Below are 18241 nucleotides of genomic sequence, written 5' to 3' on the forward strand. Positions count from 1 at the left end.
GCCTGCCAGGGAGTCTTTGTAATAGTTTTTTTTTTATCATAGGCATGCGAAAGGGCCCCTTCATAACCTCCTGTTTCTCTGTTTGGTTGCAATTGACACAAGTGACTCTATTTAAATTCAGACAATCTACAGAGGGGTAATGAAAATGCTCTAACATTGTATAGAGATGACGGTTATACAACATTATGAATGTACTAAATGCCACTGAATTATTAATTTTAAAATGGTTAATTTTGTTATGCAAAATTTACTTCAATAAATAATGAAAAAGTCTACCCTACAGGTTTTGTTATACATTTGCCCTTCTCTACTAACCATAATTGATGACATGAAATCCCATATCATCAGTTTCTCACTTTCTATCTGATAAGGGTCATCAATGTACAAATATGCTCTAATATTTTATATATTAAATAATAACAATAATAAGACAAAATATCCCTTCTGTATAGTCATCTGGTAAATTTTTTAAAAATACCAATTCCCAGTCTCCACTCCAAATCAAATGATCAGAAGTTGGGACAGAGAACACTGGGCATCGATATTTTAACTGGGGTTGTGAGAATTTCTGGTGGATAATGGCCACCCTGTTGGCATCTATCAGGAATGCTTTTAGCTCCAAATAACAGAAAACAAGAGGCTAAACAAAAAGGGTTTTGTTTTTAATCTCATATACAAGAGTAGGCAGTCCAAGCCTGGTGCAGCAGCTTACCAATATCTTTATAAACCAAATATTTTCCTTTCTATTCAAGGTATAATAGCATAATAGTTCTTTACTCTCCATCCTAATGATCAGAATGGCTCCCAGGTGTCATGGCTCCATACCAACATCCCAAACAGAACAGTCAGAGGCAGAATGTTTCTTTTCATAAGGTTCTGTTTACTCTGGAAAGGTAGTCCTCCACTTGATTTCCACTATAATACATCTCATTAGCTAGAACTAGATTGTTTGCCACCATGGTCCCATCACCAGGAAAAGAATCATGGGGTTAATATAAGGGGATAAGGCTAAATTTGAGACTGGGAGTAGGGTACTCTTACTCTTCCTTGAGAGCAATAGATCTTTACTAGCAATAAAACCGGAGTTCTGTTAATGGAAGGAAATGAGGTGCAATGTCTGTTGCACAGAAAATATACTATTATACCATTTATCTGTTGTCTATCACAGAGATATCAAAAGAATTTACTGTGTAGCATTTACTATGTCCTCACCAACTATTTTCTCTCCGACCCACTTTAAACTGGCTTCAATTTCCAATTCACTGGAACTATTTTTTATCAATGTCAACAATTACTGCTGCATTACAAAGTCCAAAGGTCACTTCCCTGACCTCATTTTATTCACATTTCCAGCAACATTTGAAAACAATGACCAGTTTCTTTAGGCATTGTCTCCTCTTGGCTACTATGATACACTACTTTCCTGGATTTCTTCCTCCTTTACTATTTATTTCTATGATGTTCCTCTCCCTATTCTTAACCTACAGAGAGAATGGAGTCCTCCAGAGGTTGGGTCCCACTCTCTTCTTTTGTTTAGCCATATTTTCCTCTCAAGTGATCTCATCCAAGCCCTTAGATAAAAATAGTATCTACACTGATGACTCAATCAGTCTTATTTCCAACCATGGAAATATCTAACCATTCCTGAGACACAGAATTGTATAAAAAATTGCCTGTGTTAACATCTCCACTTGGGTATCAAAAAGAAAGAAAGGAAAGAAAAGATAGCTCAAACTATTTTATAGCCCTTAAACCCTTTTCTCCTCCTATATTTCCTAATTCTGAAATGGCATACTATACATCCAATAGTTTTAACCAAAAAAATAAGCTGCATTAAGAACAAAATCAAACTTATTATTGCCTTTATAAGGTTCTATATGAATGGTATGCCCTTATGTATTTGTCTTGTACTATTTTGCCTTACACCTATTCTGATCCAACCACAATAATATTTCTGATTTTGAATGAATGCTAAGCTTGGTTTTCCTCATGAGTTTTGAATTTGAAGAAATGAAATACCACCATACATCTTTGAGAATGCCCAAAACTCAAACCACTGGAAGTATGGAGCAATAAGAATACTTGTTAATTGCTGGTGGGAATGCAATTACTATGGTGACTCCAAAAGATAGTATGGCAGTTTCTTACAAAACTAAACACAGGCTTGCCATATGGTTCAGCAACTGAATTTTTGGTAGTTACTTATATGAATTATACACTTATGTCCACAGTTGCACATGGGTGTCCACAGTAACTTTATTCACAATTGCTAAAACTTAGAAGCAACTAAGATGTCCTTTAATTAGACAGTGGATAAAAATTTAGTACATTCATACAATGGAATATTATTCAGCAATAAAAATAAATGAGCTATGAATTCATGAAAAGACATGTAGGAACCTTCAATGCATACTGATTAGTGAAAGAAGTCAGTCCAAAAAGGCTACACACCACACCTCCATGAAATTCAGGAAAAGGAAAAAAATTATGATAGTAAAAATTCGTGGTTGTCAGGAATTCCAGAGGAGGGAGGGGAGGATAGGTAGATGGAGTACAGGGAATTTTTAGAGTAGTAAAACTATTCTAATACTCTAACAATGGACACATTATAATGCATTTGATAAACTCCATAGAACAATACAACACAAAGAGTAACCCCTAATGTAAACCTTGGACTTCAGTTCATCTTAGTATTAGTTCATCAATTGTAACCAATATACCATGCTAAGTCATGATGTTAAAAACAGGGGGAATCATGGGGACAAGGGGAGTATATGAGAACTCTGTACAACCTATTCAATGCTTTGTAAACCTAAAACCGCTTTAAGAAATAAGTCTATTCCCACTACCACCTAAATAAATAAATAAATATGCTGGAGTTGGGGTATAACTTAGTGGTAGCACTTACCTGATAAGTGCAAGGCCCTGGATTCAATCCCTAGTACTGCATTTAAAAAACAAAAAGTCAGTTAAAAAAAAGAATCATGAGACCCCCCCCCCCCCACAACACACCCAGGACCAAGGCGGATAGCTGAGCCTTCCTGCGTGCCCCACTACTGCTGAGGGACACTGTGCCTGCCTCTGTGCTGATTCAGCACACCCTCGCTGGGGCTCCACAGTTTCTTTGGAGGTTGGTGCAGGCATTTTGAATTATTCCTGAGGGCGTGGCCATCATCATTGGAAGAATGGCTCCCTTCCTGAGACACCTACAGAGACTGGAGACCCTTTGACAGGTACCTCTATTTATTCACATCCAACACCCTTCCCCATCCTCTTGTTCACTAGAAATACTGTAAATAGTAATCAAATTGATCCTGTTCATTACAATAACATTAAGTCTTTATAGGGGCTACCTGGTTCAGGACTGCATTTTCTCTGTATTGGGTGCTACTGGTATTGATCTCCCCTTCAAAGGAGAGGTAGTGGAAAACTGCAAGGTCATAATAAGCCTGCAAGGGGGGAACTTCAGTATCTCTGATCTTCACTGCTAGAGGGGAATATAGAAATAATATGAAAAAACGGGAAGAAAGTGTCCCTAACAAACCAAGATGTTATTGTGATAAACTCCAATGACAGCATGGCAGTAGAAATGACAGAAAAAGAGTTTAGAATCTGCATATTTAAAATGATCCGTGAAGCAAAAGATGAGATAAGAGAGCAAATGCAGGTAATGCATGACCATTCCAGTAAACAGGTAAGAGAGCAAATGCATGAAGCAAAAGAACACTTTAATAAAGAGACAAAGATCCTGAAAAAAAAAAAAACAAATACTTGAAATAAAAAAAAATAAACCAAATTAAAAACTCAATAGAAAGCACCACCAACAAAATAGATCTCGTGGAAGACAGAATCTCAGACAATGAAGACAAAATATTTAATCTTGAAAATAAAGCTGAACAAGCTGAGAAGATGTTAAGATGTAATGAACGGAACCTCCAAGAATTATGGGATACCATGAAAAGACCAAATTTAAGTAACTGGAATTAAGGAAAGCACAGAGATAAAAACCAAAAACATGAACAACCTGTTCAATGAAATAATATCAGAAAATTTCCCAAACCTGAAAAATGAAATGGAAAATCAAATACAAGAGGCTTATAGAACACCAGGTGCACAAAATTACAACAGATCCACACCAAGACACATTATAATGAAAATACCTCACATACAAAATAAAGATAGAATTTTAAAGACTGTAAGACAAAAGCATCAGATTACATATAAGGGGAAACCAGTATAGGCATCAGCAGATTTCTCAGCCCAGACTCTAAAAGCAAGAAGGGCCTGAAACAAAGAACATGGAAGCCAACCAAGAATACTATACCCAGCAAAACTAATCTTCAGATTTGATGATGAAATAAGATCTTTCAACAATAATCAAAAGGATACAAATGGGAAAAGAAGAACTAAAGCTGTCACTATTTGCTGATGACATGATCCTATATTTAGAAGATCCAAAAAACTCCACTAGAAAACTTCTAGAACTAATAAATGAATTCAGCAAAGTAGCAGAATATAAAATCAATATGAATAAATCTAATGCATTTCTATTCATAAGTGATGAATCCTCTGAAAGAGAAATTAGGAAAACCACTGCATTCACAATAGCCTCAAAAAAAAAATACTTAGGAATCAATCTAACAAAAGAGATGAAAGCCCTCTACAATGAAAACTACAGAACATTAAAGAAAGAAATTGAAGAAAACCTTCAAAGATGGAAAGATCGCCCATGTTCTTGGATAGGCAGAATTAACATTGTCAAAATGGTCATTCTACCAAAGGCACTATACAGATTCAATGCAATTCCAGTTAAAATCCCAATGGCATGCCTCATAGAAATAGAGAAAGCAATCATGAACTTTATCTGGAAGAAAAAGAGGCCTAAAATAGCCAAAACAATCCTGAGTAGAAAAAGTTAAACAGGAGGTATCACAATACCAGAAATTACAGTTACTACAGAGTAACTGTAACAACGAAAAAAAAAGCATGGTATTGACACCAAAATAGATAAGCAGACCAATGGAACAGAATAGAAGACACAGAGACAAACCACATAAACACAGTCACCTCATACTAGACAAAGGGGCCAAAAACATACAATGGAGAAAAGATAGACTGTTCAACAAATGGTGCTGACAAAACTGGAAATTCATATGCAGTAAAATGAAATTAAACCTCTATCTCTCACCCTGCACAAAACTCAACTCAAAATGGATCAAGGACACAGGAATTAGACCAGAGATGGTGCACCTAATAGAAGACAAAGTAGGCCTGAATCTTCATCATGTTGGCTTAGGATCACACTTCCTCAACAAGACTCCCAAAGCACAAAAAATCAAAGCAAGAATCAATAAATGGAATGGACTCAACTAAAAAGCTTTTTCTCAGCAAAGGATACAATCATGAATGTGAAGGGAGAGCCTACAGAGTGGGAGAAAATCTTTTCCACACACACTTCAGATAGAGCACTTATCTCCAAAATCTATAAAGAACTTACAAAACTTTACACCAAAAATACAAAGAACCCAATCAATAAATGGGCCAAGGAACTGGACAGACACTTTATAGAAGAAGACATACAGGCAATTAATAAATATATGAAAAAGTGTTCAACATCTCTAGTAATTGGAGAAATGTAAATTAAAACAACTCTTAAGATTTCATCTTACTCCAATTAGAATGGCTATTATCAAGAACACAAACAATAATAGATGTTGGCGTGGATGTGGGGAAAAAGGCACACTTGTACGTTGCTGGTGGAGTCACAAATCGGTGCAGCAACTCTGGAAAGCAGTGTGGAGATTCCTCAGAAAACTTGGAATGGACCCACCTTTTGATCCAGTTATCCCACTCTTCGGTTTATACCCAAAGGACTTAAAATCAGCGTACTACAGTAATACAGTCACATCAATGTTTATAGCAGCTCAGTTCACAATAGCTAGATTGTGGAACCAACCTAGGTGCCCTTCAACAGATGAATGGATAAAGAAACTGTTGTATATATACACATTGGAATATTATTCAGCCATAAAGAATAATAATAATATGGCATTTGCAAATAAATAGATGGAATTGGAGAATATCATGCTAAATGAAATAAGCCAATCCCAAAAAATCAAAGGCTGAATGTTTTCCCTGATAGGTGAAGTATGATATATAATGGGGGTTGGGCGGTGGGGAGGGAGAGAAGAATGGGGAAACTTTAGATTATGTAGAAGGAAATGAGAAAGAGGGGGGTATAAAAATGGTGGAATGAGACAGACATCATTACCCCATGTACATGTATGATAACACAAATGATATGACTCTACATCATGTAAAACCATAGAAATGAAATGCTGTTCCCCATTTGTGTACAACGAATCAGAATGCAGTCTGTTAAAAATTAAAAATTAAAAAAAAAAAGAATCATGATCCTTTAGACAGGTGGTTTATAAGAGGGTTACATGGTGGATAACAATATTAGGGGACTGAATTTCAAAGTGTTAATCACTCTTAATATTTTTATCTCTAACTCAGTACATAACACATCCTTGCATATGAATTGTACATCTAACTGCTGAAAAACTCCCCTTAAATATTCCCCAAATTACTCAATTTCATTCCCTCCCAAACTGAACTTTATTTACTCATTCTTCTAATATCATCAAGAACTCCCTCTTTCTCAGTTATTACTAAAATCTGCAAACTTTGCTTCTTATTTCTTCAATTTATCCTTTTTCATTTATCCTTCCCTACTGCATACTTTCTGTCATTTTCACCTTGGATTAAATAGGCTTGCTACCATGAGAATTTTGATTCTGAAATATATCTTCCAAATTGATAAATGATTTGTCTAAAGTACAAATATGTCTATATCATTACCATTTAATTATTAATACCTATTAACCATAGAATTAAACCAAAGTACTGAAATGAAATACTTCATAATCTCTCTAACCTCATCTCCCAGCATTTTTCATTTTGAATTCCATATTATAATACTAAAGTGCTTATGACCACCTACAGTATCTTGTCTCCATATCTATTCCTCCACAAATAATTCTTTCTCTGCACCTCTACTCCCCTGTCTATCCATACTTGAGGAAGATTCAGACATTATCTCCTCCTGTTTCCCCTGATTCTGTCTTTCTCATACTTTAAACTTCCTCACCCAAGATTATCCAAAACCATTTTTCAGGCAGCTATGAGCAGGATGAAGAATGAAGAAATGTGTGTATGTGGGTAGGGGTGGTGGTGGAGGGGAGTTGGGAGGAAATTAGCTATTGTGATATGAAAAGTTACAGAAAGAGCATTAATAAATGCCTAAGTTGGAAAAGGAATAAGGGAGAATTGGGCCTAATGTTTGAACTCATTCCATAAAAGAGAAAAAAGGAAAAAACAGGTTACTGAAGAAAACAGGGTTTTTTTTTTTTTTTTCCCCCCTTTACCCTGGAGATTTTAAAAATTCAGGCAATGGACTTCAAAAATGAGGCAAAATGAATCTTCACCCAACAAATCTATTATAATCACTTTCTCTAAATTTATCCTGATTTAATATTTAGTGTCAACTTTCTCAATTTTTTAGTCCCTATTTGCCCCTTATTTTTTTAGGTAAGAAAAGTAACTTTCCCTCCTTTATTTTACACATAATTTGATTTGGCACTAACCATTGCCTCAAGTCATTTTTCCTGATTATAATATTCTTTTTGATTGGAGTCTCTGTTCTGACAAACTTACAACCGTCCCCCCCCCCGTTTTTGTCCCATATATTTTTATGGTTGCGTCCACATACATCTTATTCAACCCTGATGTAAAGCAAATCAAAAACAAAACACTTCAAGGCTGAATCTGTAGCAAAGCCCTCCAGCTTACTGTTTATTCTTTATCATATAAGTAACAAAGTTATGTGAGTATTTTAACCTCTTTTGTTCCAACTGATTTACATCCCCTTTTCACTCTTTTTACACTTCCAAAGTCCAAGTTCCTATCATTAAATTTAACCACTAATTTGGGGGTCTATCAACACTTTGTCATTCCTATTCTCTGGGGATATGTAAAACAAGAAAAAAAAATTATTCATCATCCAGCAACCAGAAGAGTGCCTGGCACATGATATGTTCTGAATAAATACTCTGTGTCCAACAGATTAATAAGTAACAGGAGTTAAGGTGACTTTTAGAAAAGCAATCCTAATTTGTGGAACACATTTGAATTACTAACAGCTAATTATATTGGTTCTGATGAAACTATTTTACTCTTATTCTAAAGATATCCTTGGCTTTCTATTTCTTGTTTCAACAGGGTGGTAGGTGAATTGTTTGTTGTTATTGTTTTAAATTCTGGAAGCCTCAACATTCTGTGAATCCACATAGTGTACAGGAGAATTCAGATTTCCTTCCAGGACTTAAAAGTCATCAGCTCCAAAATTTTAGCCTGACGCGTTCTGGGGCCAGGACCTAAGCAACACTTTTGCTCGTTCAAGCCCTTTCCATTCGACCTTCACTTCGCAACAGGCCCGTCACCTCCACCACACCCGCTATTCCCACACTCACGCTCCCCTCAAGTAACACACACACAACCACACAGTCCCGCCAAGTCTCCCTAAGACTCCCCAACGCTTAGGTTCAGCCCACATGCCGCGTTTCCTTCCTTCCTCCAACCAGATTAGGTTTGGTCGAGACAATATTTCGCTCTTCCGAAACGCACCCGCGGTCTCGCACCCCACAACCACAGCTCCCCGCCTTCCGCCCTCTCGCGACTCCTGAGAGGACTCGCCAGGATCTCTCGCTTGGACAGAGGCCCCGCCCCACGCCCCGGCGGACCGTCCCGCGCATGCCCGGTGCGCGCCGCCTCGGTCTCCGTGGGCCCTCGCGAGCGGCGTGCTGCTGGCTAGCTGTCCCTGACTCCTGAGCCCCGCCCCGCTGGATCGTTTGGGGGCGAGCGCACTAGGGCCGAACCTCAGAGCCCGCGGCGTTGACTGTCGCGGTGGTTGCGCATCCGGCCTGAGAAACTCTGAGAGAGTGCTCCCAGTCGGCTCCTGGAGTGATGCCTGGCGCATCCCAGGTAAACCGGGTGGCGGGGAGGTTTGGGCGACTGAAGAATGATCGGGGTGGGCAGAAACCAGGCTTGGAATTTCCGGCCGCAGCCTCCTTGGAGAAGCCGGAGGGGCTGCGCGGAATCCGCACTCAGTGAAGGCCGGCCCCATGCGCCCAGGAGTGATGGGGCATCCTCAGAGGTCAGCGTTCTGCGATTCTCAGGTGACAGACAACTCTTTGCTATGACAGGACTTCAGCAGCTAAGCATTTATTCAAAAGTGTAGGTTTTCTTGTTTGCTTTTCCCTTAAGTCCCAGGGAGTTAAAGGGTTCTAGTCCTGGTGCAGCCTCTGATCTACTCTGCGCCCTTGAGAGGAACTTGAATCGTTTTATATTTTGCTTCTCACAATGTTGTGTGAGTTAGAATACAATCCGGTGCTGCTTTAAGTGCGCGTAGCCACGCTGTACAAAGATACTGTTAAGAGTTCCTTAGGTTCACGACGTCCGAGGGCCCACATTTCTCTGTCTGGAAGGTGACACTAGTGGACAGTATTTACCAAATGCTTTAATAGCTTTGTGGATAAAAGAAATCGGATAAACACAAGATAGACTTATAATTAGACAAGGATGGTGGAAAGAAACATCTTTCCTCAAGAACAGACTTTTTGAAAAGCTCCTTTGTGCATTTTATGGAGGTTGAATCACAGCCGTAGACAAAGGTAAGCCAAAACAAGAGGTCAAACAAAACTGCATTTCAAGGCGGTTCTTTTTTCTTTCCCATATAACTTTAACACACTATCACAAGTTGTTCTTTGTAAAGTTTCTTCTTGGGGTCTGGGATGACACTAACCTAATGTGACCTTACATGATCATGGGGTTTCATATACAATAATATACTAATAAAATTAATTAAAACAAAGCTACTTTTTCTATGTGAAGTATTAGAAATTGTCTTATTGGAGAGAGATAATGATGGCAAATCAGAAAAGGGAATGGGAGATGTACACAATTTTCCTTCAAAGGCATATAGTTCATAGAAATCTCTGTTAATTTTTAAAAGTATGATAAGTATAGAAGTGTTTAAATCATATTTGTACAACTCATTGATTTTTCAGAGTGTACATACCCCTGTCTCCAGTACCTAGATCAAGAAAGAATATTACAGTACTTGCATCCCAGAAGCCCCACTTTATGGTTCCAGCTGAGCAAAGGTAACCATTATCTCAACTTCTAACATTATTGAGTTTCAGCTATTATTGACTTTATATTAAAAAATTCATACTGTATATAGTCTTCTGAGTCTGACTTCAGCTCAATTTTGTATTTGTGAGATTTATATGGGTTATATAGCAGTTTTTTCATTTTCATATTGTATATTATTACACTCAGTTTTAGGTTACTAACAATAGGGTTGCTATGATATTTTATAAGTATTTTGGTGAATTTATGTATACATTTCTATTGGGTATATACTTACTAGTAAAATGGCTATGTTATAGGCTATGCAGATGTGTGTTTATGGAATACTCCATCCAAAAGTGTTTCAAACTGTGTTAATTTACATTCCCATTAGCAATGTATGAGTATTCTTTTGCCCCCAAGTATTTGTAACACTTCACATTGTCTTTCATTTTAGACATTCTGATAGGTACATATTGATATTACTTTGGGGTTTCCTACTAATTTTCCTAATGACCTAAAATCATTGCACATCTCTTCATGTATTTATTAGTCATTTGCATATTCTCTATTTCTGCAAAAGGCAAGATATTAAATATAGGAGTCCTCATTTGGAGTTTCAGTTAGTATAGTACCATGCAAAGCTAGGACTATTGGTTTAGTTTTAGGTTTTGCAGTCACCAAACGGTCTCTGTTGCATATTCTTTATCTTCATTCTTTTTTTCTTTCTCTGCCTCCTTTTATGCCTCCCTCCCTTCCTTCCTTTCCAACCCTTTAAAAATATAAAAAACATTCCTAACTCACAGACTGAACAAAAACAGTTATAAAAGATATCATAGGCATGCTAAAATTCTAGTCTGCATGAGCTTTCAGGAATTCATGAATGGGAATGTACCACATTTGAAGTAGTTAAGCAAAGGGCACAAAGGGAATACAAGAGTATTTGTACAAATACTCTGTCACTGAGTGACATCCCCATCCCTTAAAATTTTATTTTCACACAGTGACTCACCAAGGTACCCAGGCTTGTCTTGAACTTGCAGTCCTCATACCTCAGCCTCCTGAGTAGCTGGGTTTATAGATGTGTGCCACTACTGCTTAGTTGGTAAGTTCCAATTGGGTTAAGCTTAAACTTTATTTTCCTGCTTACATTGAATTGGGTTTGATTTTCCTTATACAGGAACAAAGGCTCTGGAGCCATCATAACCTAATGGCCTCCTAATTAATTACTTTAGCACAGTTATGTGGGCTGGATTTGGGCCTTAGACCTCAGTTAGTGACCCCCTGCTCTATTGAAAGATTGTGTTCAACCCCTTGCCTCTTGATTGTTGGTGAAATCAATAGCTGAGATGAACAATATTGGACAAGTAAAGATACATAATAATATTAAGCAACATGGGCTTCAGTATTTTGGAGTTGAATTTAAAGTGTATAAACAGTCTTTGCTTTTCTCCAGTTTTATTTCTAGAGAGACCATTTTGAGACTTTTCTGAACTTTCTTACACCCCTACTTTCTTCTGTCGCTGTAAATCTGAAGAACAAAAGAGAAGTAAAAACTGAAAAAGGAGATAAACTCTTTCTTTGATATTGAAAAAAGACTAGAAAAAAAAAGATGATATCCAAATAGCTTGGGACACTTTGAGTAAAATTATTAATTGCTTTGGCAATATTTTGAGTTAGATATTGCTCATCTTGAGATGGCTCGATTAGACTTTTTCCACGTGATTGAATGTATTCATGATAGGAGTAGCAGTAGTCAAAGGCTTGGTCCCTGAAGTTCCAACTGTGACACTCACCCAGCCTAGGATGAAGCCTATTTCTCCTCCTTAAATACGTCTCTCCTTTTAACCTGAACTCCCTCCCTTTTACTCAGTACCACCAAACATTTTTTTTGAATACTATCAAAGTTAATATTTTCAGCTAACATTTTTGTATTTTTAGGTGGCTTATAAAAGTGAATTTAGTATATATTTAGACATATACTAAAAATAATGAGAGACTTGGGGATAATCACTATCAATGTTATACTTTCTTTGATGTGGATAAACGAGTGTCTCTTCCTTTTTTGGGGGAGGGCAGATTCTGGATGTTTAACCCAGAGGTATTTTACCACTGAGCTATATACCCAGCCCCTTTTGTTTTTTATTTTGTGAGATCTTACTGAGATGCTTAGGGTCTCCCTTAATTGCTGAGGCTGGCCTTGAACTTGTGATCTTCCTGTCTCAGCCTCCTGAACTGCTGGAATTACAAGCCAGTTTTCCTTGATTGTTAAACATATGCAGATTTAAGATAGTCTCTGTCTTCTACCACCAAGGAATTGCATTCCTTAAACTTTTCCTTCATAGAATTCTGGGTGAGATAATAATGTGTTAGTCAGCAATGGATAACTAATGCACTACTCTTATTAATTTCAGAAAAATTCTAATTAAATAGTTCATCTTGATGTTTTTGAGACCTTGATTTTAATCCATTTAGTTTTTGTTTTTTGTTTTTGTTTTTGAGGTAGGGCTCTCTCTGTTACCCAACCTGGATAACAACTGGGTTTAAGCAATTCTGCCTTAACCTCCCAAGTAGCTAGGACTATGTGCACTAGCTACCACACCTGGCATGTATCACTTTAAATATATTTGAGAATTCATTATTTTTATATCCTGAAATATTAAATTTTTACCATTTAACTATAAATCCCCTATTTATAAAGTTTAATTGATAGGTATTTGTTTTATCTCTAAATTGGTAACACAAATGATTACTCTGAATCATTGGTTGGTTTGGTGTTTGACTAAAATGGATGGCTAATGGGATAAATTTACCATAGAACTGCTTTTGGCAGTTGGCATAAGCACCTCTGGTTCTGATATTGTCAGTACTGAAAGTTTTTAATTTAGATTTGTACTATTTCAGTTGTATACAGGCAGATAGCATACTCTTGCTATTTGCAGTTCTGCACTAGGATGATTTGATTACGTACAAATATTATTTTGAGAATTGCTTTCAGTATGCCTGGTTTAAGTTTTGGAAGCTACTAGAATACATCAGGGTTCATTTTAATGAAATTTTGAATCTTGAATCTTGCCTTATTGCTTCCTATTGAAGCATACTGACTTCTTCATCTTTTTTTCTTGAAGATCTTGTTTCTGTGGAACAGGTTTTGAAAACCTGAAAAAAACACATGAGTATGTACATAAATGGTCTAGCATTTAAAAAAATTATTATGAAATATAGTTCATGTGAAGTAAAAGATATATGGACAGTTCAACGAGTAAGTGAAAAGTGAGCCTCTGTGTAACCACCATCAGTGTTTAGAATTGAATGATCATTGGAACTTGTAGTGCTTGCCTTGTGTATTTTTTTAAAATGCTCTTTGTGTGTGTGTGTGTGTGTGTGTGTATGTGTGAATTTGATGGATGTGATGCTTTATATGTGTCTACTCAGTAAAGTTCGTTAATGCTGTTGTTAAAATCTTTTCCCTTAATGATTTCTGTGTATGTATCTGTATGTGCTTGTTATGGTAATTGGTGGAATGCTTTTATGTGTTAGTGCTCCCTTTTTAATTGTGGAGTTCTATTTCTGTCAACTATTTATTATTTAATTTTTTATTGGTGTATTATAATTTGTTCTAGTTTGAATCTGAGTTTTCCCCCAAAAGCTCCTGTGTTAATGCAGGAATATTTCAGAGGTAAAATGACTGGATTATGATGGCTGTAACCTAATTAGTCTATCCTAGTTTAAATTAAGTAACTGGGTGATAACTATACACAGGTGGGGCATGGCTAGAGGTGGTGGGTCACTGGGATCAGTGCCCTGGAAGGGTTCTTCCCTGCATCACCTTCCCCCTTTCTCTCTGCTTCCTGGCAACCAAGTCCTGAGCAGTTTCTTTCTACCATGCCCTTCCTCTATGATGTTCTCTCTCACCTCGGTCCAAGAGCAATGGAGTCAGCCATCCATGGACTAAATCTCTGTAATTGTTAGCCAAAATAAATTTCCCCTCTTTTAAGTTATCCCAGTTAGTCATATTGATCACAGCGACAAAAAGCTGACCAACACATATTCATACATAATAGTGGAATTCACTGTGATATATTTCATATATGCACATAACAATTTGGTCAGTTTCATATTCCCTTTCCCTCCCCTCCTCTTTCCTCTATTCTAGTTTCCCTTCTTTTTTCATGTGATCACTTTCCCCCATTTTTTTCTCTAACTTCCACATGAGAGACAATATATGTTATAGTTTGAATATGAGGTGTCCCCCAAATGCTCTAATATATGACAATGTAAGAAGGTTTGAAGGAGAAATGATTGGGCTATATCCTTAATCTAACCAGTGAATTAATCTCTGAGGGATTACCATTAATTGAATGGTAATTGAAGAGAAGTGGGGTGTGACTTGAGGAAGTGGGGCATTAGGGGCATGGCTTTGGGGGTATATATTTTGTATGTGGTAAATAGTCTCTCTGATTTCTGATCATCATGTGAGTAGCTTCCACCTGCCATACACTCCTTTATGATGTTCAGCTTCAACTTGAGTGTCAAGGAATGGAGCCACTATCTGTGGACTGAGACCTCTGAAACTGGGAGCCCCCAAGTAAACTTTTACTCCCCTAAAATTGTTCTGGTCAGATATTTTAGTCACAGCAGTGAAAGAGCTGACTACAACAACATAGGACTCTACTTTCTGAGTCTGGCCTATTTCATTTAATAGGATGTTGTTTAATTCCATCCGTTTCCCTACAGATGACATAATTTCCTTCTTTTTAATGACTAAAACTCCATTTTGTATATATACTACATTTTCTTTATATATTCATCCATTAGTGGACATCTAAGCTGGTTCCATAGCTTGGTTGTTGTGGATTGTGCTGCCATAAACATGGTTATGGATTTCTTGCTATCATATTCTGACTTTAATTCTTTAAAATAAATACTGAGAACTGGTATACCTGGGTCATGTGGTGGGTCTATTCCTAGTCTTTTGAGGAACCTCCATACTGATTTCCACTGTAGTTATACTAATTTACAAGCCCACCAACAATGTATAAGTGTTCCTCTTCCCCTGCATTCTTGCCATCATTTATTACTATTTGTATTATTGCTGATTGCCATTCTAATTGGAGTGAAATAAAATCTCTGTAGTTGAATTTCCCTGAGAGCTAAAAACGTTGAACATTTTTCATGTTTGTGGGCATTTGTACATTTTAAAAAATTTTTTAAGTACCAGGGATTGAACTCAGGGGTACTTGGCCACTGAGCCACATCTGCAACCCTATTTTATATTTTATTTTATTTTATTTTATTTTAATTATTTATTTATCTTTTTATTTTTTACAGACTGCATTTTGATTCATTATACACAAATGAGGTACATCATTTCATTTTTTTAATTGTAAACAAATGGGGTACAACTTGTTTCTCTGGTTGTACATGAAGTAGAGGCATACCATTTGTGTAATCATACATTTACATAGGGTAATGGTGTTTGATTCATTCTGTTATTTTTTCCTTCCTGCCACCCCTCCCACCCCTCTTTTGCCTCTATACAGTCCCTCCTTCCTCCATTCTTGCCTCCCTCCCACCCCCCATTATGTATCATCATGCTTATCTGACTTAGCATGATATTCTTCAGTTTCATCCATTTGCCTGCAAATGCCATAATTTTATTATTTTTTATGGCTGAGTAATATTCCATTGTGTATATATACCACAGTTTCTTTATCCATTCATCAATTGAAAGGCATCTAGGTTGGTTCCACAATCTGGCTATGTGAATTGAGCAGCTGTGTACATTGATGTGGCTGCATCACTGTATTATGCTGGTTTTAAGTCCTTTGGGTATAGGCCAAGGAGTGAGATAACTGGGTCAAATGGTGGTTCCATTCCAAATTTTCTAAGGTATCTCCACACTACTTTCCAGAGTGACTGCACTAATTTGCAACCCCACCAGCAATGTATGAGTGTACCTTTTTCCCCACATCCTTGCCAACACCTGCTGTTGCTTGTATTCTTGATAATTGCCTTTCTAATTGGGGTGAGATGGAATCTTGATTTGCATTTCTCTTATTACTAGAGATGTTGAACATTTTTTCATATATCTGTTGATTGCTTGTAGATCTTCTTCTGTGAAGTGTCTGTTCATTTCCTTAGCCCATTTGTTGATTAGGTTATTTGTATTCTTGGTGTAGAGTTTTTTGAGTTCTTTATATATGTATTTTATTTAGATACAGATTCTCACTGAGTTGCTTGGCACCTTGCTTTTGCTAAGATTGACTTTGTTCCTCTTACCTCAGCCTCCTGAGCTGCTGGAATTATAGTTGTGTGCCACTGCACCTGGCTGTATATTTCTTCTTTTGAGAAATAGCTGTTTAGTTCATTTCTCCATGGATTGGTTGGGTTATGTGTTTTGTTGGTGTTAAGTTTTGTGAATACTTTAAATATTTTGGATTTTAATCCTCTGTCAGAAGAGTACCTGGCAAAGATTTTCTCCCATTCAGTTGCCTCTCTTCATTCTCTTGTTTCCTTTGCTGTGTAGACACTTTTGAATTTGATGACACCCCCTTTATTAATTTTTGGAGTCCTATTTTGGAAGTTATTGCCTGAACCTGTATGTTGGAGTGTTGACTCTTTGTTTTTTTTCTAGCAGTTGCAGAGTTTCTGGTCTAATTCCTATGTCTTAGAATTTTGAGTTGACTTTGTACAGGGTGAGAATTAGGCCTAGTTTCATTCTTCTACATATGGATATCTGGTTTTCACAGCACTGAGATCTTTTGTTTAAAAGGCTCTCTTTTCTCCAATGTATATTTTTTTGTGTCTTTGTCAAAGATCATGTGCATTCCTGTCTGTTTCTTTTATTATATTACATTGGTCTATATGTCTGTTTTACGTCAGTATTGTGGTGTTTTTGTTACTATAGCTTTGTAGCACAATTTAAAATAAGATATTGTGGTGCCTCTAGCATCTATCTGTTAGCTTAGAATTGTTTTGGATGTTCTGGGTCTTTTATTGTTCTATATGAATATTTGGACTGATTTTTTAGTTATGTGAAGAATGTCATTGGTATTTTGATGGGGATTACATTGAATATGTAGATCAGGTTTGGTAATATGGCCGTTTTAACTATTAATTCTCCATATCCATGAACATGGAATGTCTTTCTATCCCCTAGTGTCATCTTCAGTTTCTCCAATGTTCTAGAATTTTTACTGTAGATGTCTTTCATCTCCTTGGTTAGATTTATTCCCAGCTATTTTATTTATTTATTTATTTTGAGGCTATTATGAGTGGAATTGTTTTCCTGATGTCGTGATTGTCAGCAGATTCATTATTTGTGTGTAGAAAAACTACTGTTTTTTGTATATTGATTTTGTATCCTCTTATTTTCCTGAATTTGTCAGTGTTTGATATCTTCTAGTGAAGTTTTTGGAATCTTGTAAGTAAAGGATTTCATCTGCAAATAGTGATAATTTGACTTCTTCCTTTTCTATTTGTATCCCTTTATTTCCTTCTTTTGCTTAACTGCTCTTGCTAAAATTTCAAGTACTCTATTGAGTAGGACTTGTTAGAGTGCTCATCCTTCTCTGGTTCCTGATTTTAGGTGAAATGCTTTCAGCTTTTCCCATTCGCTGTGGATTTGGCTTTGGGTTTGTCATAAATATATATCCTTCTGTCCCTAGTTTCTTCCATGTTTTTTCCTGAATGGTATTAAATTTTGTCGAAGGCTTTTCTGTATCTACTGAGATGATCATGTGATTTTTGTCCTCAATTCTGTAATATATGGTGAATAACATTTATTGATTTGTGTATTCAGCCCATCCTTGCATCCCAGTAACAAAATCAACCTGGTCATGCTGTACAATCTTAATGTGTTTTTGAATATAATTTGCTAATTTTTTAAAGCATTTTTATATCTGTGTTTCAAAATTATTGTTCTGTCGTTTTCTTTCCTTGATGATCCTTATCTGTTTGGTGTTTGGGTAATACTGCCTTCATAGAATGAACTTGGGAGTGCTCTCCCTTGCCCTGCCTTTCATTTCATTGAATAAGTTAGGAG

General features: G+C 36.7%; 1 protein-coding gene across 1 annotated transcript in view; it reads left to right on the forward strand.

Moving 5' to 3' along the window:
- The first annotated feature begins 8901 nt into the window (after positions 1-8901).
- Mipol1 (mirror-image polydactyly 1) overlaps positions 8902-18241 on the forward strand; it is a 328121-nt gene continuing 318781 nt past the window's right edge. Inside the window, 2 exon segments of the mRNA XM_047538984.1 lie at positions 8902-9045; positions 10131-10226. The gene's annotated coding sequence lies outside the window, so the exon portion shown is untranslated.

The sequence above is a fragment of the Sciurus carolinensis genome, chromosome 2, assembly GCF_902686445.1.
Source record: "Sciurus carolinensis chromosome 2, mSciCar1.2, whole genome shotgun sequence".
In the NCBI taxonomy this organism is placed as follows: domain Eukaryota; kingdom Metazoa; phylum Chordata; class Mammalia; order Rodentia; family Sciuridae; genus Sciurus; species Sciurus carolinensis.